Here is a 25,869-nt window from a genome sequence, read left to right on the forward strand (position 1 = left end):
TTTGTGGTGTAGAGACTGAACCTGGGCACATTATACCTCTAAGCTACACCCCTAACCCTATTTTTATTTTTTATTTTTATTTTTTGTGGGGGGAGGGGGCCCGGGGGTGGAACCCAGGGGCATTTGACCTCTGACTACACCCCCAGCCCTATTGTTTATTCTTTATTTTGAAACGGGGTCTAAGTTACAGAGTGCCTAAGTAGCTGAGGCTGTCCGCGAACTGAGATCCTCCGGTCTCAGCCTCCCGAATGCTGGGGTGACGAGTGTGCGCCACCACGCCCGGCTTTCTTTTTTATTTTGAAACATTTTTGAATCTGAGCGTGGTGTTAGTGCACACTTTTTAATCCCATTACTTGGGCGGCTGAGACAGGAGGATCACAGGTTCATGGCCAGCCGTGGCTCCTTAGTGAGGCTCTCGGCACCTTAGTGAGACCCTGTTTACAAATAAAAATATAAAACAGGTCTAGGGATGTAGCCTGGATGTAGAAGGCCCCTGGGTTCCATCCCCAGTACCACAAGAAGAAAAAAATATATAGGGCTGGGATGTAACTTGGAGGTAGAATGCCTCTAGGTTCAATTCCTGATACCAGAAAAAAAAGAAAAGAAAAGAAAAGAAAGAAAGGAAAAGAAAGACGGTCTCATAAAGTTGCTGTGGGCCTCACCAAGTTGCCGAGACTAGCCTTAAACCTGTGATTCTCCTGTCTCCGCCTCCCAAGTACTGGGATGACAGGCATACACACCTCACCCAGACTGTTTTGTTTGCTTGTTTGTTTGTTTGCAAAATTGTTTATTTTCCCCATAGAGTTTTGTAAAAAGCAACCCCACCCATCGATTTTTTTCAAACTTGATTGCTCAGGAAAGCCCTTTTCAGTAAAGAAGCAAAATAAAAAGCAAACCCAAGCCAAATAAAGAAAGAAAACAAAAGCTGCGGGGATCTATTAGTCCTGGGTGCTTGGAAGCCGAGGGGCTGGTGCAGTGGCTTGAACCTCCCGAGGCGCCGGGCAGAGCCCGCGGGCCCTGAGCCCTGGCACGGCCGCCCGTCCATGTTCTCCAGGAGCCTCTTTCGCCAGCCCATTCCCCGCTCCACTTCGTCCACAAGGAACGCACCGTTCTTGTTCCAAGAGGGAGTCACAAAGCCGGCCCTGGGGCGCGAACGTGCCGTTCTTCACGACAAGCGCTGGCCCCTCTAACGCCCAGGGGTGCCGACTGGACCCGGGGATGTTCTGCCCGTGAGCAATACCTCCATCCCTATTTTATTTTATTTATTTTATTTTATTTTATTTTATTTTCACAATACTGAGAATGGAATCCAGGGCCATTTTACCTCCGAGCTACATACACCTCCAGCCCTATATTTTCATTCTTTATTTTGAAACAGGGTCTCGTTGATTGCAGAGGGCCTGGCTAAGTAGCTGAGGATCTGCGAACCACGATCCTCTGGTCTGAGCCTCCTGAATTCTGGGCTCACAAGCATGCGCCACCACGCCCGGCTTCTCTTTTATTTTTGATGGTGGTACTGGGGTTCCTGGAAGCCCTTCTACCTCCGGGCTACACTCCCAGACCTATTTTTTAATATTTTTTTATTTGGAAACAGGGTCTCCTAAGCTAGCGTGGTTGGCTTCGAACTTGAACGATCCTCCTGTCTCTGCCTCCCAAGCGCGGGGATGACAAGCGTGCGCCACCACGCCCGGCTTCTCTTTTATTTTTGAACCGGGGTCTCACTAAGTTGTAGAGGGCCTCACTCGATCGTTGAGGCTGGCCTCGAACCTATGATCTGCCTGTCTCAGCCTCCCGAGGACTGGGGTGACAGGCCCGTGCCACCACAGCCAGCTTCTCCTATTTTGAAGAAACAAATTTCTCTTGGTTGAAAGAGAATCCTACCAACCCGACTTGTGCATCTTCTGTGTTATCTGCCCACATGTGCACCAAGACAAAATTCTTATTCTGGGAGCCAAATGTCTGAAGTCACAGTCATAGAATCCAATTTATCGGCACTCACCCTGGGTGGGATCAGTGAGTTCGTGAAACCCTATGAGCAAATCCAGTGCCCAGATGGCCTCCGGAGGAAACACAGCTTGTTGTGCACAATAAATGCCGGGGCAAAAACGAAGAAGGTTCGACCACAGCCGCGAGTTTCTCAGGGTGATGACCCAAAATATGACAGGGCTGTTGAACAGGCCTTTCTTCAGCCAGACCTGTCTCCAGGCACAGCTCCACCTCCACTCCTAAAACCTACCCTCTCGTTGCATGACGAAATAGTCTATAAAAATAAGGAGATGCTGCCGGGCGCGGTGGCGCGCGCTTGTTATCCCAGCGCTCAGAAGGCCGAGACAGGAGGATCGCGGTTCGTGGCCAGCCTCAGCTACTTAGTGAGGCCCTCTGCAACTCAGTGAGGCCCGGTTTCAAAATGAATAAAAATATAGGGCTGTAGCTATAGCTCTGAGGTAGAATGCCCCTGGGTTCCATCCCCAGTGCTGCAAAGGAAAAATAAAAAAGGAAGCACAGCCAGGCATAGTGCACACTTGTAATCCAGTCTCTGGGAGGCTAAGACAGGAGGCTGGCGGGTCTGCGGCCAGCCTCAGCTACTAGCGAGATCCTGTTTCCAAATAAAAAATTAAACAGGGCTGGGGCTGTAACTTGGAGGCAGGAGAGCCCTGGGTTCGACCTCCACGATCGTCGGAAGCCCAAGAGCCCTGTGTCTGGGTGTTGGATACAATCAACACGTCCCTCAGACATCCCAAAAACTTCACAAACATAGCAGAGATGATGTTCCGTGTGGGTTGGGGGGTTATTGGGGATTGAACCCAAGGGTGTTCTACACTCCTGGCCCTGTTTTATTTTTATTTATATTATATTATATTATTTATTTTATATGTATGTATATGTATATGTATATATATATATATATATATATATTTTTTTTTTTTTTTTTTTTTTTTTTGGTGGTACTGGGGGTGGAACCCAGGGGCTTTCTACCTCCAGGCTATTCTCCCAGACCTATTTTCTATTTTATTTGGAAACAGGGTCTCACTAAGTTGCTGAGAGCCTCACTAAGTAGCTGAGGCTGGCTTTGAACCTGTGCCATCCTCCTGTCTCAGCCTCCCAAGCGCGGGGATTACAAGCGTGCGCCACCACGCCCGGCTCCTGGCCCTGTTTTGAAACAGGGTTTCGGTAGGTTGCTGAGAGTCCCGCGGCATTGCTGAGGCTAACCTCGAACCTGAGATCCTCTTGTTTCAGCCTCCCAAGTGCTAAGACTGGTGTGCACTACTATGCCCCGTTTACATATGACTAAAGTATTTTAAAAATTCACTGAAGCTGGGCGTGGTGGCACATGCTTGTAATCCCAGCATTTGGGAGGCTGAGACCGGAGGATCGCAGTTCGAGGACAGCCTCAGCTACTTAGTGAGGCCCTCCACCAATTAATGAAACACTGTTTCAAAATAAAGAGTGAGCCGGGCGTGGTGGCGCACGCCTGTCATCCCAGCATTCGCGAGGCTGAGACCGGAGGATCGTGGTTCGCAGACAGCCTCAGTTACTTAGTGAGGCCCTCTGCAACTCAGTGAGACCCGGTTTCAAAATAAAGAATAAAGATAGAGCAGGGGGTGTAGCTCAGAGGTAGAATGCCCATGGGTTCCATCCCCAGACGGGCAAAAAAATAAATAAAAAATAAAATAAAATAATAAATTAAATTAAATTAAAAAATAAAATAAAAATAAAGGGTAAAAACTCGAGCTGGGGATGTAACTCGGAAGTAGAATGCCCCTGGGTATAATCGCCAGCACCACAAGAAAAAAAATAAATAAAAAGGAAACAGTTCAAATAATTCTGTGTTCATATATGAAGTTATCAATACCAATTTTGATATTACTGACAGGGAATGGAAGGCAGCTGGTCAGGATCCAGAGGGACCCAGACCAGCCGCCATATTGGTAGGACACTCAAGCTCCCCTCCCCACACTGTATATGTCCACTTGGTAAAGAAAAGGCTTCCTTCCCCAAACCACAGACTCCTCCAAAAGCCACTCAGGTGAGTCACCATGAGAGCGGATCCCAACTAAGAATGTTCTGCAGGGCTCCTGTCGCCACAGTCTCTGCCTTGAGCTCCTGGGCCAGCACCACCCAGCTAACTCCCCTCACGTCCCTCTGCCCAGGGACTGCGTGATAACACGTGTTTGTTGTTTTAAGCTGCAAAGAGGACCATCTGTTTTGCAGCCATATGATAAGAAACACGCCAGAAATTGAAAGCGGAGGTCCTGACCCCGAAGCCTGTGCCCTTTCGTTTCACAACGCTGTATTTTCTTTGGCTTCTTTGTACAAAAATCTAAGCACTCTGACCTCTTCACTCACTATTTTCCTTGCCGGTGCAGTCTTTGCCAGTGATGTCACTTTTTTTTCTGAGCTAAGCAGTTCTTGGGTTCTTGAAATATTCTTCTCGGCCTGGTGCAGGGCGCACGCCTGCCATCCCAGTACTTGGAAGGCTGAGACAGGAGGATCGCAGGCTCAAGGCCAGCCTCAGCGACTTAGGAAGAGACCCCTGGCGACTTAGAGAGAACCTGTTTCAAAAATAAATAAATAAAAATAAAGCCGGGCGTGGTGACACACGTTTGTCATCCCAGCATTCTGGAGGCTGAGACAGGAGGATCGCGGTTCGCGGACAGCCTCAGCTACTTAGTGAGGCCCTCTGCAACTCAGTGAGACCTTGTTTCAAAATAAAGAATGAGAAATAGGGCAGGGGGTGTAGCTCAACGTTCAAATGCCCCTGGATTCCATCCCGAGACCGCCCCCCCCAAAAAAAATAGGGCTGGGGATATAGCTTGGAGGTAGAATGCCCCTGGGTTCCATCCTCAGTACCACATAAAAAAAATACATATATATATATCACTGAAACACTAGTGTCCCTTTCTGTGTTATAAGGGCCAGGAAAACAGGGGAGAGACCAAATCGGATCACTATTACATTCCCTGAACAGAACCGAGTGTTCTGCAAGTAATAAGCGTCTTCTGCACCTGCATATTTTGGCAAGTTGCTGTTTGATGGTTTTGTGCTACTGGGGTTTGAATCCACGGCTTTCTACCTCCAAGCTACATCCCGGGACTTTTTAATTTTTTTTTTTTTTTTAAAGGGTCTCGCAAGGTTGCTGCGAGTTTTGCTAAACTGCTGACGCTGCATGCTTTTTTTTTTTTTTTTTTTTTTTTTGCGGGTCTGGGGATGGAGCACGATCGCATTGTACTTCTGAGCTCCACCCCCAGCCCTATTTTTTATTCTTTCTTTTGAAACAGGGTCTCCCTGAGTTGCAGAGGGCCTCACTACGTAGCTGAGTCTGGCCTTGAACTGCGATCCTCCTGTCTCAGCCTCCTGAAGGCTGGGATGACAAGTGTGCGCCGACGTGCCCAGCTTGGCTGCATATTTCTGAATGCAGGAAGAAACAGTGGTCAAAACACCTGTCACAGCTAGTCTCCCGGGTGCTCCTTCCCCTCAGTTTAGGCTGAACTGGGAAGGAGTAAGTTCCATATGTAAAAAAGAAAGAGGGATGCTGTCAGTTTGAGGGTTTTTTGTTAGGCTGGAGTTTGTTTTAATTTGTTTGATGCTGGGGATTAAACCCAAAGACATTCAACCTCTGAGCTATTCCTCCACCCCAATTTTCTTATTTCTTATTTGGAAACAGGGTCCCATTAGGTTGCCGAGACCTTCACTACGTTGCCAAGGCTGGCTTTGAATCCCGGATCCTCCTGTCTCAGCCTTCCAAGTGCTAGGATTACAAGTGTGTGCCACCATGCCTGGCACAGTTTTTTTTTTGTTTAGTTTTTATTTTTGGTTCTAGTAATTGAACCCAGGAGCACCTACCTCTGAGCTATACTCCAGCCCTTTTTATTATTTGTGTGTGTGTGTGTGTGTGTGTGTGTGGTACTGGGAATGAAACCCAGGAGGCATTCTCTCTCCGAGCTACACCCCCTGCCCTATTTTTTATTCTTTATTTTGAAACAGGGCCTCACTGAGTTGCAGAGGGCCTCACTAAGTAGCCGAGGCTGCCAAGAACCGTGATCCTCCTGTCTCAGCCTCCCGAATTATGGGATGACAAGCGTGTGCCACCACGCCTAGCTTTTTTTTTTTTTTTTTTTTGGTGGTACTGGGGTTTCTGGAAGTTCTTCTACCTCCGGCTACACTCCCAGACCTATTTTTTATACTTTTTTTTTTAATTTTGGAACTGAGATTATAAGTATGCACCACCATACCTTCCAAGTCTTTTGCTTTTTTGTTTTTTGATTCAGAAAACTGTGCGCAGAGCATAATATATGCCTGCTTTTCAATACCACGCGGATATCACCAGGGCATGCAAAAATCAGAAATGTTTTTCTAAGCAAAAGCATCTTCCTCCACCCCCACCACAACCACATTTTTCTGCTTCCTGTTCCCAGCTGACTGGAGGGCCCGGCCCGTGATGACCTCCACTCGCCCTCCATGCCGAGGGCGACCTGAGCGCCGGATGAAAGCTGCATTTTTCTGCTTCTATTTGATGTTTCCACATGCATGATGAGCCAGCGTGCACTGCTCAGTTGCAATGAATTTCCACTTGTGGGAAATGCCTACCCAGCTAGGTCTTTATTTCATAGCCAGAAGGGGGTGGGGAGAAAAATAAAAACTGGTGACAGAAAAGAAGATGCAGGAAGCGTCAATCAGACAGACCGGACAGAGACTTGGTACTACCGGGCTATGGCTCTGATCAGAGATACGCTGTCCGTGTGTGTGTGTGTGTGTGTGTGTGTGTGTGTGTGTGTGTGTTACTGCAAACAATATGCAAGGGACATTTTAGAACCAACCAACACCCCAGTCCTCTTTTACTTCTTTGTTTTTGTTTTGTTTTGGTTTTGGTGGTACTGGGGTTCCTGGAAGCCCTCCTACCTGTGGGCTACACCTCTAGACCCTGTGGGCTACACCTCTAGACCTATTTTACTTTTTTTTTTTTTTTGCGGGTCTGGAGATGTAACCCAGAGGCATTTGACCTCCGAGCTACATCCACTGCCCAAGTTTTTATTTATTTATTTTTTTTTGGGGGGGTGGTACTGGGGTTCCTGGAAGCCCTTCTACCTCCGGGCTACACTCCCAGACCTATTTTATTATTATTATTATTATTATTATTATTATTATTATTATTATTGTGGTACTGGGGTTCCTGGAAGCCCTTCTACCTCCGGGCTACACTCCCAGACCTATTTTCACATTTTTATTTGGAAACAGGGTCTCCTAAGCCAGCGCGCGCGGCTGGCTTCGAACCTGCGCCATCCTCCTGTCTCCGCCTCCCAAGTGCGGGGATTGCTAATGTGCGCCACCTTTAGAGTGACCACTAAAACAGATGCAGTGGGACAGCCTCACCAATTTAGCAAGATTCTCAGCAACCTAGTGAGACCTTGTTTCAGAACAAAAAACAAAATGGCTGGGGGTATAGTTCAGCGATGCCCCTGAGTTCATTTCCTAGTCACACACACACACACGCGTGCGCGCACACACACACACGCATCACTATAATAATATTCTGGCTTCAACTCCTTTGGAAAGATGGCAGGAGTAGCAGGAGCAGTGATAGCTGGGTCATATGGTGGTTCCACTCCCAGACTTCCGAGGACTCTCCATACCTATCTCAAAGCAGCTACGCTAATTTGCAATCCTACCAAGGGTGAAGGTATTGCACTGGACACAGCTGTGCTCCAGTACACAGTTGCTCCAGAACAATTTCCCAAAGAAGCCAAGGCGCTCTAAAATGATCCAAGTAGCCGGGCGTGGCGGCGCACGCTTGTGATCCCCGCGCTTGGGAGGCTGAGACAGGAGGATGGCGCAGGTTCGAAGCCAGCCTCAGCTACTTAGTGAGGCTCTCGGCAACTTAGTGAGACCCTGTTTCCAAATAAAATAGAAAATAGGTCTGGGGGTATAGCCCCGAGGTAGAAAAGCCCCTGGGTTCCACCCACAATGCCACAATAAAATAAAATAAAATAAAATGACCCAAGTAACTGAGATGGAAGACACAGGATGACAGACCTGACCCTCAAGGGACACACTGCAAAACCCCCAGTGGATATCTGAAATGGCACAGTACCAAACCCTTATGCTATATAATTTCCTATACATACATTCCTATAATAACGGTTAACTATAAATTAGACACAGTAAGAGATTGACAAATAGTAATAAAACCGAATAATTAGAACAACATATTATAATAAAACCATCAGCGCTGCTATTTTTGTGCTTTGAGGCCATTAAGAGGTAAAATATGGGTTACCTGGATACAAGAACTGTGAGACCATGACAGTCAGCGTGTTAACTGAGATTCTGCAAACAGTGAGTGTGAGGGTAGCTATACAGCGTGGATGTGCTGGACAGAGGGATGAAGCACGTCCCAGAATGCACTGCATGACATTTCATCACTCTAAGCTGGGCGTGGTGGCGCACGCTTGTCATCCCAGCATTCAGGAGGCTGAGACAGGAGGATCATGGTTCACGGACAGCCTCGGCTACTTAGTGAGGTCCTCTGCAACTCAGTGAGACCCTGTTTCAAAAGAAAGAATAAAAAATAGGGCGGGGAGTGTAGTTCGGAGGTAGAACGCCCCTGGGTTCCATCCCCAGTACTGTAAAATAAAAATTTTTAAACAAAACAAAGAATAAAAGATAGGGCTGGGGGTGTGGCTCAGAGGTGGAATGCCCCTGGGTTCCATCCCCAGTACCAAAATAAAATTTCATTATTTTATTCAGAATGATGCACAATTTGGGGGGGGGTACTAGGAACTGAATCCAAGGGCATTCTATCTCTAAGCTCCACCCTCAGCCCTTTTTTTATTTTTATTTTTTTAAATTTATTTATTTATTTATTTATTTTTATTTTTATTTATTTATTTATTTATTTTTTGCGGGTCTGGGGATGAAACCCAGGGACATTTGACCTCCGAGCTACACCCGCTGCCCTATTTTTTATTCTTTATTTTGAAACCGGGTCTCACTGAGTTGCAGAGGGCCTAAGTAGCTGAGGCTGTCCGCGAACCGTTGATTCTCCGGCCTCAGCCTCCCAAATGTATTTTTTTTTTAATTTTGAAACCAGGTCTTGCTAAGATGCTGAGGCTAACCTTGACCTACGATCCTGATCCCCCTGTCTGGCCTCACACATACTAGGGTTCCAGGAGTGTGCCACCACACCCAGCTTAACTGTTTTATTTATTTATTTATTTTAATTTTTTTTTTTTTTTTTTTTTTTTGGTGGTACTGGGGTTCCTGAAAGCCCTTCTACCTCCGGGCTACACTCCCAGACCTATTTTTTATACTTTTTTATTTGGAAACAGGGTCTCCTAAGCCAGCGCACGCGGCTGGCTTCGAACCTACGCGATCCTTCTGTCTCTGCCTCCCAAGCGCGGGGATTACAAGCGTGCACCACCACGCCCGGCTAACTGTTTTATTATCGTTAGTTGTCCAGGTCTTAACTGTGCCTAGTTCGTATATGAAACTTTATCGTAAGTATGTGCATATAGGGAAAAATACAGGGACCGGTACTCTCTGAGGCCGGAGGCATCCACTAGGGTCTTGGAGTGCTTTCCTCTGGAGAAGTGGGGACCTCAACACGGGAAGTACAAACATGAGGACAATTTATTTGTGGTACTCAGAGAGGTGGGGTGGGGGTGGGAGTCAGTGTGATGGGAAGGGAACAGGGCAGGGGTGCCTGGGTATTAGATGTGGTATTTTCTTGATCAGATGCTTAGCAGGTGGCTGTGCTCGTGTGTACAAAATCAGCAAGCGGCGCCCTTATTACACACACACACAATGTTCTATATATATTCTCAGATGCAATATTTAACAGAAAGTTTTATCATCCTGAAAATACAGCTCAAAACCCACCACTTCCACAAACCACATATATTCTACGGCAAGCTTTCATTTTCTCTCCGTTAAAAAAAGCCGAGCTACCCCTGAGCATGTTGGCGCACACCTGTCATCCCAGTACTTGGGAGGCTGAGAAAAGTAGGATCACAAGTTTACGGTCAGCCTCATCAATTTAGCCAGGCTCTCAGCAATTTCGTGAGATCTTCAGGAACTCGGTGATACCCAGTTTCAAATTTAAAAAGGGATGGGGGTGAAGCCGGGCGTGGTGGCGCACACTTGTAATCCCAGCATTCAGGAGGCTGAGACAGGAGGGTCGCGGTTCCTGGCCGGCCTCAGCTACTTAGTGAGGCCCTTTGCAACTCAGTGAGACCCTGTTTCAAAATAAAGAATAAAAAATAGGGCTGGAGGTGTAGCTCAGAGGTAGGATGCCCCTGGGTTCCATCCCCAGTATCACAAATAAAATAAAATAAAATAAAATAAAATAAAATAAAATAAAAAAGGGATGGAGTGTAGCTCAAATTTAAAAAGGATGGGGTGTAGCTCAGAGGTAGAATGCTCTTGGGCTTAATTCCAAGTTATCCTCCCCCAACAAAAGAAAGCAAAACTACAAATTATTTCATGTACATATGTCTTATTGTGCCCATAAGAATTTAAACCTTTCAGATTTTAAACCTCAACCGGTGTTTGGCACAGCACAGGTCACAAAGTACATACTTATTTCATGAACTGTCTTTGACTGACTACATCTTTTCAACTATTACTTAGACTTATTAAATGGCGTAGCCAGCCGGCCGTGGTGGTGCATGCCTGTACTACCAATACTTGGAGGCTGAGAAAGAGAATTGCAAGTTCCAGGAAAGCCTCAGAAACTTAGTGAGGCCCTCAGCAACCTAGGGAGACCCTGTTTCAAAAGTAAAACATAGCCGGGCGTGGTGGCAGCACGCTTGTAATCCCTGCGCTTGGGAGTCTGAGACAGGAGGATCGCACAGGTTCGAGGCCAGCCTCAGCTACTTAGTGAGGCTTTCAGCAACTTAGTGAGACCCTGTTTCCAAATAATATATAAAAAAGGTCTGGGGATATAGCCCGGAGGTAGAAAGCCTCTGGGTTGTATCCCCAGTACCACCAAAAAATAAAAAAAATAAAAAAGTAAAACATAAAAAGTGCTGGGAGCAGATGTGACTTGGAGGTATGATACCCCTAAACTCAATCCCCAGTGCTACCAAAAAAAAAAAAAAATAGTAATAAGTTGATTAAAAAAAAAAAAAAGAAGGGCAAAGACAGGTGTTATTTCCTACTTCCTGTGGATTTTCAAACAGCTGAGTCTGATTAAGCATACATTTCTTTATACATATGAAAGTAGAAACCAATGAAAGTAAACAGGCTCTGGAATTTTCCATGCACACAGCTGTGGCTACACGGCATCTGTTCTTCACTCTTCACTCCATGGAACTCACTCCCACAAGCCACACAAGAGAAAAAGAAAAATATTTGATCACATTACGGTCACCCTGCAGGGCAAAGGCATCAGAATGGAGCAGCAGCCAGGTGCAGGGCGCACACCTGCCATCCCAGGACTGGAGAGGCTGGGGCAGGAGGATGCAGGCTCAAGACCAGCTGCAGCAGCTTAGTGAGACACTGTTTCAAAATAAAAATAAAACAGGGCTGGGGGTGTATCTTAGAGGTAGTATACCATAGGTTCAATCCCCATTAGACCACACACACACACACACACACACGAAAGAAAGGAGAAATACACACACACAAACAAAAGAAAGGAGAAAGTGTCAAGTAAATAAGACCCCCCCAAAATGTGGTGATAAGCATGAAAACTATAACATACTAGATCAAAAATTTGTAAGTCCTATTTTTGCAATGTTCCAAAACTGGAGCAGGGTGTGATGGTGCACCCTTGTTATCCCAGTATTTGGGAGGCTGAAACAGGTGGATCATAGGTTTGAGGACAGCCTCAGAGTCTCATCAATTTAGAGAGACCCTGATTTTAAAAAATAATAATAAATAACCGGGCCTGGTGGCGCACGCTTGTAATCCCCGCGCTTGGGAGGCGGAGACAGGAGGATCGCGCAGGTTCAAAGCCAGCCGCGCTGGCTTAAGAGACCCTGATTCCAAATAAAAAAATATAAGAATAGGTCTGGGAGTGTAGCCTGGAGAAGGGTTTCCAGGAACCCCAGTACCACCAAAAATAAATAAATAAATATTGAATAAATAATAATAAATAAAATAATAAATAAAGCAGGGCGTGGTGGTGCATGCTGTAATCCCAGCATTTGGGAGGCTGAGACAGTAGGATCTCAATTTGCGGCTAGCCCGCTACTTAGGCCCTTCACAACTCAGTGAGACCCTGTTTCAAAAAAATAAATAGCCAGGCATAGTAGCACACGCTTGTAATCCCAGCACTTGGGAGGCTGAAACATGAGGATCACAGTTCTCAGATGGCCTCAGCTATATAGTGAGGCCCCCCCGCAACTCATTGAGACCCTGTTTCAAAATAAAGAATAAAAGCTGGGCGTGGTGATGCACGCCTGTAATCCCCGCGCTTGGGAGGCTGAGACAAGAAGATCATGCAGGTTCGAAGCCAGCCTAGTGAGGCTCTCAGCAACTTAGTGAGACACTGTTTCCAAATAAAATATAAAAACAGGTCTGGGAGTATAGCCGGAGGTAGAAAGCCTCTGCGTTCCACCCCCAGTACCACAACAACAACAAAAAAAAGAATAAGCCAGGCATGCTTGCACACGCTTGTAATACCAGCATTCGGAAGGCTGAAACCAGAGGAGGATCACGGTTCGCGAACAGCCTGAGCTATTTAGTGGGACCCTCTGTAACTTAGTGAGACCCTGTTTCAAAATAAAGAATTTTAAAAATCAGGCCAGCTGGGCGTGGTGGCACACGCTTGTAATCCCCACGCTTGGGAGGCAGAGACAGGAGGATCGCGCAGGTTCGAAGCCAGCCGCGTGCACTGGCTTAGGAGACCCTGTTTCCAAATAAAAAATGTAAAAATAGGTCTGGGAGTGTAGCCCGGAGATAGAAGGGCTTCCAGGAACCCCAGTACCACCAAAAAAAAAAAAAAAAAAAAAGTCGGGCCAGGGGTGTAGCTCAGAGGTCAAATACCAATGGGTTCCATCCCCAGACGTGCAAAAAATAAAAAATAAAATAAAATAAAATAAAAAATAAAAAATAAAAAATAAAAAATAAAAAATAAATCGGGCCAGGGGTGTAGCTCAGAGGTTCCATCCCTAGATGCCCCTGGGTTCCATCCCTAGACCCACACAAAAAATAATAAATAAATAAATAGAAAGAATAAAAAATAAGGCAGGGGTGTAACTCAGAGGTCAAATACCAATGGGTTCCATCCCCAGACCTGCAAAAAAATAAAAATAAAAAATAAATAAAAATTTAAAATAGGGCTGAGTTTGTAGGGGGTGGAGGCGCATGCTTGTAATCCCTGCGCTTGGGAGGCAGAGACAGGAGGACATGCAGGTTTGAAGCCAGTCACACGCGCTGGCTTAAGAGACCCTGTTTCCAAATAAAAATGTATTAAAAAAATAGGTCTGGGAGTGTAGCCCGGAGGTAGAAAGGTTTCCAGAAACCCCAGTACCACCAAAATAAATAAATAAACAAATAAACAATAAATAAATAAATAAATAATAGGGCTGAGAGGGTAGCTTGGAAGTAGAATGCCCTTGGGTTCAATCCCCAGTACTGCGAAAATAAAAATAAAAAAGTAAAATAAGGCTGGGGATAACTTGGAGCTAGAATGCCCCCAGGTTCAATCCCCAGTACCATACACACACACACAAATAATGGCAGGAAACTATCTATATTCACTCACCAGTTGTGAGAACAGAGAACAAGAATGACAGGACTCCACAGAGTAGCGCTAAATGACAGTAATCATTCATAGGAGAACTTGATGAGGTCTACATGTATCTCTGTCAGCAATCTCAATTGCTGTCGTCCAAAACAACTGACCACACAGCTGAGAAAAAGGATGTGTGATTTGCTCACCGCTTTTGGAGATTTCAGGGCTAAGTACATATCAGGCTGGGTCTGTGAATTTCAGGTCAGGGTGGTAGGAAAGAGAGGGAGAGTGAGGGCTCAGCTCTCACTTCATGGAGGCCTGAAATTAAAAAGAAGGGGAAGAAAGGGCCTTATAAAATTCCAAGGCCACATCCCCAGCAACCGCTCCTTAGCAACCAAGACCCGCCTCCAACATGGCTGCCGCACCCAGCAAATATTCCTTAGCATCCAAGCCCCGCCTCCAATATGGCCCCCACACCCTCATCAACCACTCCTTAGCAACCAAGTCCCGCCTCCAACATGGCCACCACACCCTCAGCAACTGCTTATTAGCATCCAAGCCCCGCCTCCAACATGGCCCCCACACCCTCAACAACTGCTTATTAGCATCCAAGCCCCGCCTCCAATATGGGCCCACACCCTCAGCAACTACTCATTAGCATCCAAACCCCGCCTCCAACATGGCCCCCACACCCTCAACAACTACTTATTAGCATCCAAGCCCCGCCCCCAACATGGCCCCCACATCCTCAGCAGCCGCTCATTAGCATCCAAGCCCCGCCTCCAACATGGTGGCCACACCCTCAGCAACTAAACCCCGCCTCCAACATGGCCACCACACCTTCAACAACAGCTCATTAGCATCCAAGCCCCGCCTCCAACATGGCCCCCACACCTGCAGCAACTGCCCCTTAGCAACCAAGCCCCGCCTCCAACATGGCCACCTTGTCTCCTTGAGGTCTAGGGAGACCTCCTAAATTCAAACCATCGCGAGCGCGGTGGCGCACACTTGTAATCCCAGCGTTCAGGAGGCTGGGACAGGAGGATCGAGGTTCGCGGACAGCCTCAGCTACTTAGTGAAGTTCTTTGTAACTCAGTGAGACCCTGTTTCAAAATAAAGAATCAAAAATAGGGCTAGGGGTATAGCTCAGATGTAGAATGCCCCTGGGTTCCATCCCCAGTACTGCCAAAATAAAAAATAAGAAAACTAAATTCAAACCATTACAGCATGCACAACAGGAAGGCTTTTCACTGGCAGGCACTTCAGAGTAATTGGTGGTGAACGCTTTCATGAATATTCAGTTTGAACCATAGGCCGGCCACTGGGATGGCCCTTATCATTTGTTTGGCTTCAACAGCCCTACAGTAGCAGATTTTGAGAAATAATCTCTAATCTCTAAAAAGTTTGCGGAATGCCGGGCGTGGTGGCGCACGCTTGTCATCCCAGTATTCAGAGGCTGAGACTGGAGGATCATGGTTCGCGGACAGCCTCACCTACTTAGCGAGGCCCTCTGCAACATAGTGAGACCTGGTTTCAAAATAAAGAATAAAAAATAGGGCAGGGGGTGTAGCTCAGAGGTCGAATGTCCCTGGGTTCCAGGACAAATAAATAATAAATAAATAATAAAAAATTTGCAGAAATGAGTCAAGAGTCAATGTATTTCCTATAAACTTTCATCTCAAAATGAACAGGTTGAGCTGGGCATGGTGATGCACGCTTGTAATCCCAGCGCTTGGGAGGCTGAGACAGGAGGATCGCCCCTGGGTTCAACCCCCAGTACCATCAAAAATAAAGACTTAAGGATATTCGTATCTCTATTAACGTGAAGGTGTATTTTTACCCACACAAAGGGAAGCCAGAATAAAGTACTCTCAGAAGCTGCGCGTGGGGCTGGAAACCAGAAGCATTCTCTGAGCTCCACCCCCTGCCCTATTTTTATTCTTTATTTTGAAACAGGGTCCCACTGAGTTGCAGAGGGCCTCGCTAAGTAGCTGAGGCTGGCCGTGAACCGCGATCCTCCGGTCTCCGCCTCCCGAATGCTGGGATGACAAGCGTGCGCCACCACGCCCGGCTGCCCTGTTTCAAAATAAAAAAGTAAAAATAAAAAGTAAAAAAATGGGGCTAGTACATAGCTCAGAGGTAGTATGCCCAGCGCCACAAAAGAAAAATATTGCACATTCTGTATTGCAAAATATATTTTAACCGTTTGACCTCCTGTTCTTTCCTCTTGCTATTTTTACGCGCTGTAATTCCTCTCCCCGATATTTTACTAACTTAGCACAAGGCTCGGGTGCTTTTTAAGCCTGACTAACAAGTCAGTGAAGGGAGAACCCGGGCAGGTTGAATATTCACAATACAGCTGACACTTTTGGCATTTACAGCAAGCAGAGGAAGCAGAGGCCAAGGGCCAGGAAAATACTCTCCAACCCAGGCCTCCGTCCATCCTCCATGCTGGGGAGAAGGAGACGCTCCTGGGGACCACACCAGCGGCGCAGGGCCACGGCTCCCAGATGTCTTATTCCAGGTCTAAGCATGAGTTCGGCCCCGCAGCTGAGTGCTGCAGAAGCTCATGTGAGTGATTGCCTTTATTTTTATTTATTATTATTATTATTATTTGTGTGTGTGTGTGTGTGTTGCTGGGAATGGACCCCAGGGGCTTTTCTACCTCTGGACTATACTCCCAGACCTATTTTATACTTTATTTGGAAACAGGGTCTCACTAAGTTGCTGAGAGCCTCACTAAGTAGCTGAGGCTGGCTTCGAACCTGCGCGATCCTCCTGTCTCAGCCTCCCAAGCGCAGGGATTACAAGCGTGCACCGCCACGCCCGGCTTAATAACTGCCTTTAATAAAGAGCCAGTTCCTGGCATAGCCTACCAGGGCTGACGAATGTTTTGGGGCTGCAAAAGAGATGTGCGACTATAAGGAAATTATCCTGCCGGGCCTGGTGCCACACGCTTATAATCCCAATATGTGGGAGGCTGAGACAGGAGGAGAGAAGGGTCAAGGATGGTCTCCGCAACCAAGTGAAATCCTATTTCCAAATAAAAAATAATGCCGGGCGTGGTGGCGCATGCTGGTAATCCCAGCATTCAGGAGGCTGAGACAGGAGGATCACAGCTCTTCTCAGCTACTTAGCAAGGCCCTTGGCAACTCAGTGAGACCATATTTCAAAATAAAGAATAAAAGCCGGGCGTGGTGGCGCAGCTTGTCATCCCCGCGCTTGGGAGGCTGAGACGGGAGGATCGCGCAGGTTCGAAGCCAGCCGCACGCGCTGGCTCAGGAGACCCTGTTTCCAAAATGAAAATGTAAAAAATAGGTCTGGGAGTGTAGCCTGGAGGTAGAAGGGCTTCCAGGAACCCCAGTATCACCAAAAAAAATAATAATAAGAGAAAGAAAGAAAGAAAGAAAGAAGGAAAGAAAGAAAGAAAGAAAGAAAGAAAGAAAGAGAAAGAAAGAAAGAATAAAAACTAGGACTGAAGGTGTAGCTCAGAGGTAGAATGCCCCTGGGTCCCATCCCCAGTACCACACACAAAAAAAATTAAAATAAAAAAATAGGGAGCCGGGCGTGGTAGCACACATTTGTAATCCCAGCATTTCGGAGGCTGAGGCAGGAGGATCGCGGTTTGCAGACAGCCTCACCTATCTAGTGAGACCCTTTGCAACTCAGTGAGACCCTGTTTCAATATAAAGAATAAAAAAAGCCGGGCGTGGTGGCACACACTTCTAATCCCAGCATTGGGGAGGCTGAAACAGGAGGATCACGGTTAGCGGACATCCTCAGCTACTTAGTGAGGCTCTCTGTAACTTAGTGGGACGCTGTTTCAAAAGAAAGAATATAAAAATAGGGCTGGGAGTGTTGCTCGGAGATAGAACGCCCATGGGTTCTATCCCCAGTACTACAAAAATAAATAAATAAATAGGGAGCCAGGCGTTGTAGCACACACTTGTAATCCCAGTACTTGGGAGGCTGAGACAGGAGGGTCACACATTCGTGGCCAGCCTCAGCTACTTAGTGAGGCCCTCTACAATATAGTGAGATCCTGCTTAAAAATAAAGGATTAAAACATAGGGCTAGCCGGGCGTGGTGGCGCAGGCTTGTAATCCCCGCACTTGGGAGGCTGAGACAGGCAGATCGCGTGGGTTCGAAGCCAGCCTCAGCTACTTAGTGAGGCTCTCAGCAACTTAGTGAGACTCTGTTTCCAAATAAAGTATAAAATAGGTCTGGGAGTATAGCCCGGAGGTAGAAAGCCTCTAGGTTCCACCCCCAGTACCACCAAAAAAATAAAAATAAATTTAAAAAAATAAAACAGGGCTAGGGGTGTTGTTTGGAGGTAGAATGCCCCTGGGTTCAAATCCCAGTATAAATCGATTAAATAATTAAGTAAAACAGGGCTAGGGGTGTGTGGCTCTGAGTTAGAATATCCCTGGGTTCCATCCCCAGTAATTTTTTTTTTGGGGGGTGGGTCTGAGGATGGAACCCAGGAGTATTCTACCTCTGAGCTACACCACCTGCCCTATTTTTTTATTCTTTATTTTGAAACAGGGTCTAAGTTGCAGAGGGCCTCACTAAGTAGCTGAGGCTGCTGCAAACCGTGATCCTCCGGTCTCAGCCTCCCAAATGCTGGGAATATAAGTGTATGACACCACCCCCAGCTCAATCCCCAGTACTAAAGGAAAAAAAAAAAAAAAGGAATTGACACAGGACCCGAGGTCATTAAAGGACTCTCATAGACCTTATCAAATTGTTCCAGAGAGCTAGGTGTGGTGGTGCAGCGTGTAATCCCAGCATTGGGGAGGCTGAGACAGAAGGATCAAGGTTCCAGACAGCCTCAGCCATTTAGTGAGGCCCTTTGCAACTCAGTAAGACCCTGTTTCAGTATAAAGAATAAAAAATAGGGGGTGTCGCTCGGAGGTAGAATGCCCCTGGGTTCCATCCCCAGAACTGCAAAAAAAAAAAAAATTATGTGTGTGTATACATACATATATATATATATATATATATATATATATATATATATATGTGTGTGTGTGTGTATACACATAAATATATAATATATACACATATATACACATATAATATATACACATATAATATGTGTGTGTATATACGTATACACACACATTTTTATATATAATCTGTTCCATGTGACTAGAAGGGAGAGAAGCTGGGGGGAGGGGAGGGCCTTGAATAGAAGGGCCACATTGTCCCTGGGCTGCTTAGGACCCAGGTTAGAGGTACACATTGCCAAGTTAAGAAACAGAAGGGCCGGGCATGGTGGCACACGCTTGTAATCCCAGCACTCGAGATGCTGAGACAGGATCGCGGCAAGTTCAAAGTCATCCTCAGCTACTTACTGAGGCTCTCAAGCAACTTAGTGAGACGCTGTTTCCAAATAAAATATAAAATAGGTCTGCGAGCATAGCCCAGAGGTAGAAAAGCCCCTGGGTTCCACCCCCAGTACCACCAAAAAAAAAAAAAAAAAAAAAAGAGGAAAGAAAAGAAAAAAAGAAACAGAAGGGCCGGGCATGGTGGCGCACGCAGCAGTTGAGAGGCTGAGACAGGATCGCACAAGTTCAAAGTCATCCTCAGCTACTTACTGAGGCTCTCAGCAACTTAGTGAGACCCTGTTCCCTAATAAAGTATAAAATAGGTCTGGGAGTGTAGCCAGGAGGTAGAAAAGCCCCTGGGTTCCAACCCCAGTACCATAGAAAAAAAGGAAGGAAGGAAGGAAGGAAGGAAGGAAGGAAGGAAGGAAGGAAGGAAGGAAGGAAGGAAGGAAGGGAGGAGATAGATAGATGATAGAAAGAATAAAGAAAGATGATAGGTGGGTAGATAGATGATAGATAGATAGATAGATAGACAGACAGACAGACAGACAGACAGACAGACAGACAGATGAAAGAAACAGGACTTTCTACCCATGGATCCCAGGAGGGGGCAAAGTCCCCGCGGAGAGCTTGCAGGGCAGCAGGGAAGCAGAGGTGCCCTGGATGGTGTGAGGGAGCACCGTAGGGGAGCACCACTTGGCCTCCTGAGGGCCCCGCAGGGGTGAAGGCCAGGACTCCACAGTGGCAGGAATTTGCTGGACTGCACAGTTTTTCTGTCTCTGGCAGCTTGGCCTTGGACCAAGGCAGATGGTGAGGCTGGGTAAAGGCGAGCTTCTGCACAGAGCCTCCCGTGGCAATTCAAGCTCTGTCAGACCGACCAGCTTCAATAAATCCCCCACCATAAACACGGCGTACCAAAAAAGACTCTCAGCTGGGTGTGGTGGCTCACACTCGTAATCCCACGCTTTGGGAGCCTGAGACAAGAGGAATCTCAGGTTGGAGGCCGGCCTCAGCAAGCACGGAGACTCTCACCACGCTAGTGAGAGCCTGTTTAACAATAAAAACTGTAAGTTAAAATAGGGCTGGGGTGGAGCCCTGGAGAACACCCCCAGGGTTCCACACCCCCGCCCCCGCATCACCAAAAAAAAAAAAAAAAAGGAAAAGGAAAAAAAATTAGTTGTCATTGATAAATACACTGTGTGTGTGTGGGGGGGGTATGACTAGGAGTTGAATGCAGAGGAGGAAGAAAAGGAAAAAAAGGAAAAAAGAAATATAGTGGTTTATTTTATGTTTATTTATATATTTTGGTACTGGAGGTTGAACCCTGTGGCATTATACTTCTTCAGGCCCCAGCCCTAATTTATTTTGTATTTTTATTTATTTTATTCACTTTATTTATTTTTGGTGGTACTGAAGATGGAACCCAGGGGCTTTTCTACCTCCAGGCTACACTCCCAGACCTATTTTATACTTTATTTGTAAACAGGGTCTCACTAAGTTGCTGAGAGCCTCACTCAGTAGCTGAGGCTGGCTTTGAACCTGTGCGATCCTCTTGTCTCAGCCTCCCAAGCGCGGGGATTATAAGCGCGCGCCACCACGCCCGGCTTTATTTTTTATTTTGAAACAGGGTCTCTCTAAGTTGCTATAGGGCACCACTAAGTTGCTGAGGCTGACCTCATACCTGAGATTCTTCTGTCTCAGCCTCACAAAAACCAGGATGACATGTGTGCATCACCACACCAATCTCACATTAGGTTATTGAACTTATTTATTTATTTAGTGGTACTGGGGATGGGCCCAGGAGCATTCTACCTCTGAACTATACCCCCATCCCTATTTTTTATTCTTTCTTTCTTTCTTTCTTTCTTTTGCAATATTGGGGATGGAACACAGAGACATTTTGCCTCCAAGATGCACCCCCAGCCCTATTTTTATTTTTATTTTATTTATTTTTGCGGGTCTGAGGATGGAAACCAGGGGCATTTGACCTCAAAGCTGCACCCCCTGCCCTATTTTTTATTCTTTATTTTGAAACTGGGTATCACTGAGTTGCGGAGGGCCTCACTAAGTAGCTGAGGCTGTTCACAAACTGTGATCCTCTGGTCTCAGCCTCCCAAATGCTGGGATTAAGGCTCCCAGGCCTATTTTTTATTCTTTATTTTGAAACAGGGCCTCACTAAGTAGCTGAGGCTGTCCTGGAACCGCGATCCTCCTGTCTCAGCTGCCCAAATACTGGGATTGCAAGCGTGCGCCACCACGCCCGGCTTCACGTTGCTTTATATGACCAAAAATGGCCTGTATGGCCTTCAAGCTTAGCTAGATCCAGGTCTGCAAATGCCTGCCTTCACAAACTATCTGTAATCAGTTTCAAAGAGAGATAGAAAGGCTTATCACCACTGTCCTTACCTGCACCTGCTTAGCAACCCCACAAAAACAAAGCCAAACAAATCTTCCTCTGTCCGCAACTGTAGCAAAAGCCCACATCTAGCTGCCTTCGGACAGCAGTGGGTCAGAGGCCCTTCTCCAACACGTCACTGTGACTCAGGATACGAGAAGCTACCCGGCCAGTCCTGGCCGCAAGCCCACCCTGGGGCTCTGTGTACTCCAGGGCCGGGACTGCTCAAAGAAAACCATTCAACTAGCCGGGCGTCCTGGCGCACACTTGTCATCCCAGCATTCGGGAGGCTGAGACAGGAGGATGGCGGTTCGCGGACAGCCTCAGCTGCTTAGCGAGGCCCTCTGCAACTCAGTGAGACCCTGTTTCAAAATGAAGAATAAAAAATAGGGCTGGGTTTGGAGCTCAGAGGCAGAATGCCCCCGGCTTCCATCCCCAGTACCGCAAAAAAAAAGAAAAGAAAAGAAAAGAAAACTATTAACCAAAAGACAGGAAGGAGGCAGACCGAATCAGACAACAAAATACTCAACACTCAGTACAAAGATTTCTGTCTCGGTCTGGTGCCAAGCAGCACCCTTCTTGGATTTTGGACACCTGGATAGAATAGATGGCGCAGGAGAGCAAAGGTTAGGGCAGGATCGCTTCTCCTTCCTCTCACCTTTGGCCTCCACTGGAAGTTTTTCTTGACCCCAGATAAGCCATTCCTAGCAACTAACTGATAATAGATTCCTGTGGGCCCGCTTTAGGAGAGGGTGTGCTGCTGCCGCACACCTGTGGCCTCAGCAGGTGGGAGGGATGAGACCTGGGAGCATCAGAGGTTCAAGGCCAGCCGCTGCAACTTAGCAGGGCCCTCAGCAACCTGGTGAGACCCTGTTTCCAAAGAAAAAAATAAAGGCAGGCAAGGTGGCGCACGCTTGTAATTCCAGCATCCGGGAGGCTGAGATACGGGGATCATATTTACAGGCGGCCTCAGCTGCTCAGTGAGGCCCTTTGCAACTCAGTGAGACCCTGTTTTTTTTGGTGGTGGTACTGGGGGTGGAACCCAGGGGCTTTCTACCTCTGGGCTATACTCACAGACCTTTTTTTATATTTTTTTGGGAACAGGGTCTCACTAAGTTGCTGAGAGCCTCACTAAATAGCTGAGGCTGGCTTCGAACCTGCGCGATCCTCCTGTCTCAGCCTCCCAGGCGCGCCCGGCTTGAGACCCTGTTTTAAATAAAGAATAAAAAATAGGGTTGGGGGTGTCGCTCAAAGGTAGAATGCCCCTGGGTTCCATTCCCAATACTTAAGAAAAAAAAAAAAAAAGGGCTGGAGGTGTAACTTGGAGAGTGGAGGCCCCTGGGTTTAATCCCCAGGACCAAGAAAAAGAAAAAAAAAAAAAGGAATAGGAAGCGACCTCTTACCTGGCAGGTCAATGAAGGGTCCCAGGAACCCACCTCCGCCAGCTTCCCCTAGGACTCCCCTGCCACCCCAGAGCTTCCCGGGTACCTAGCTGGCCCCTTCGTGGGGCTGGACAGCAGCAGCCAGTTCCTGTCCTAGGAGGACCCAGGCCCCTGCAGATTTCACTGAGAGGAAGACCCCGGCCTCTGCTGAGCAGGCCGCCAGAGCTGCAGGTCAGCTACAGGCCATCAGGACCACGGCGGCCTCCCGGGCACACAAAGGCCTCTGCTTCTGCTCACGTCGCCGAGGTAGACAAGGCTGCCCTGTGCAAGCTGGACAGGCCACTGCGGGAGCACACGCCTGTCATCCCAGCACTTGGGGGGCTGAGGCAGGAGGGCCCCAGGCTCAATCCCAGTCTCCTCAATTTAGCAAAGAGGCCCTCAGCAAACTAGTAAGACCCTGTTTCAAAATTAAAAATAATCAGCCGGGCGTGGTGGCGCACGCTTGTAATCCTTGCACTTAGGCAGAGACAGGTGGACCACACAGGTTCGAAGCCAGCCGTGCTGGCTTAAGAGACCCTCTTTCCAAATAAAAATATAAAATAGGTCTGGGGGGAGTGTAATCCGGAGGTAGAAGGGTTTCCAAGAACCCCAGTACCAACAAAAAAATAAAAAATAAAATAAAATAAATAATAAAAGGCATATCCCTGGGTTCCATTCCCTCCACAACCACAAAATAAAAAAGAAAGAAAGAAAGAAAGAAAGAAAGAAAGAAAGAAAGAAAGAAAGAAAGAAAGAAAGAACTAGGCATGGCGGTTCGCGGACAGCCTCGGCTACTTAGTGAGGCCCTCTGCAACTCAGTGAGACACTGTTTCAAAATAAAGAATAAAAAATAGGGCTGAAGGTGGAGCTCGGAGGTAGAATGCCCCTGGGTTCCATCCCCAGTGCCACAATAAATAAATAAATTAATTAATTAAATATAAAATAAGGCTGGAGGTACAGCTTGGAGGTAGAATGCCCCTGGGTTCTACTCCCAGTACCACCAAAAACAAAAAAAAATTACATAAATAGTGTTTAGAAGCCAGATCAATTAAGTGTGGGATCAGTGCATGTGGGGGAGCTTTCTTGTTGCCTGAACCCCCCTTAATAAGTATGTTAGAGCCCCAGGTGTATGCACACCCCGAGTGCTTATTTCTTTTTATTTTTTGTGTACTGGGGATGGAACCCCAGGGGCATTCTACCTCTGAGCTACACCCCAACCCTATTTTTTACTCACGATTGATTGATTGATTGATTGTGGTACTGGTGGTGGAACCCAGGGGCTTTTCTACCACTGAGCTACACTCCCAGACCTATTTTATACTTTATTTGGAAACAGGGTCTCACTCAGTACCTGAGGCTGCCTTTGAACCTGCGCGATCCTCCTGTCTCCGCCTCCCAAGCGCCGGGGATTACACGCGTGTGCGCCCCACGCCCAGCTTACTCTTTATTTTCAAACAGGGCCTCACTAAGCAGCTGAGGCTGTCCAGGAACCATGATCCTCAGGTCTCAACCTCCCGAATGCTAGAATTACAAGGGTGCGCCACCACGCCCGGCTGGCCTGGGAAGATTTGAGAAAGCTCTGATTATTAATATATTCCAAAAATAGGGTGAGGGGCAAATCTGTGCAAGGACTTGGTTTCTGCCTAGAAGCAGGCAATTATTCCGATGTAAATGAACCTAGCTAAAGGTAATTAACAAGTCCATAGGAGAGGGGAGCTAGGGCTTCCTCTTTCTAAAGACACATCTACACAGTCTAGCTAGGATGGGAGGAGGGGTCGACCTTCATGAAAGGAGACACCTTGCTGGGGGGAGAAACCTTACAGGGACATTTATTAAGTCAGAATTACTTAAACAAGATGGAGGTCATGGGTATAAAAACTCTAGTCCACGCGCTGTATCTTGGGTGGGGCATTCATTTGAACCACCCCCGCCCCCATGCCATTCTGGCATGGGGCTGTAACTGACTTCTGTATTTCTATCTTTTTAATAAACTTCTTTAAATCTTCAGCAAGAGTCTGGGCTAATGTGTATTTATCCTTAGCTCAGAACAAGAACCCGTGGTTTTTCTGTTTTGGGGGTTTTTTTGTATGTGTTTTGAGGGAAATTGTGTCTGAAACCCTAACTGGGGTCCTCGGGAACACGTTCCCCAAAACCATATCATCTCAAACCAGTACACTTTGTGTTTATTTTTGTTGTTGTTGTTTTTTGTTTTTTTGTGGGTCTAGGGATGGAACCCAGGGGAATTCGACCTATGAGCTACACCCCCTGCCCTATTTTTTATTCTTTATTTTTTGAAACTGGGTCTCACCGAGTTGCAGAGGGCCTCACTAAGTAGCTGAAGCTGTCCACGAACTGCGATCCTCCGGTCTCAGCCTCCCGAATGCTGGTGTTGAGGTTTGGGGAGAATATGGTCGTGGGGAAACTGTTCCCGGGACCCCTGTTAGGGTCCCGGACACAATGTCCCTCAAAACAAAACAAAACCCAAAATGATCAAAAACAGAAATTTACCGCAGGTTCTTGTCCTAAGCTAAGAATAAATATGCATAGCTTGGACAGTTGCTGTAGATTTAACGAAGTTTATTAGAAAGATAGAAATACAGAAGGTAGGTACAGCTCCATACCAGACTGGCATGGAGGGGTGGTTCAAATGAATGGCCCACCCAAGATACAGCACATGGGCCAGAGTTTTTATACCCATGACCTCCATCTTGTTTACATAATTCTGACATAGTGAACATCCCTGTAAGGTACCTCCCCCAGCAAGGTGTGGCAAGGTGTTTCCTTTCATGAAGCTGACCCCTCCTACCATCTTAGCTGGCTTATCCAATCATGTAGATCTGTCTTTAGATAAAGGCCTAGTTCTCCTCAACTAAGATCTGTCTTTAGATAGAGAAAGGCCTAGTTCTCCTCTCCTATTGACTTGTTAATTACTTTTAGCTATGTTAATTTCCATTGGAATAGTTGCTTGCTTTTAGGCAGAAACCAAGTCTTGCACAGATTTGCCCCTCACCCAATTTTTGAAATATATTAATAATAATAGCTTTC

This window comes from Muscardinus avellanarius, assembly GCF_963383645.1.
Source record: "Muscardinus avellanarius genome assembly, chromosome: X".
Classification (NCBI taxonomy): Eukaryota; Metazoa; Chordata; class Mammalia; order Rodentia; family Gliridae; genus Muscardinus; species Muscardinus avellanarius.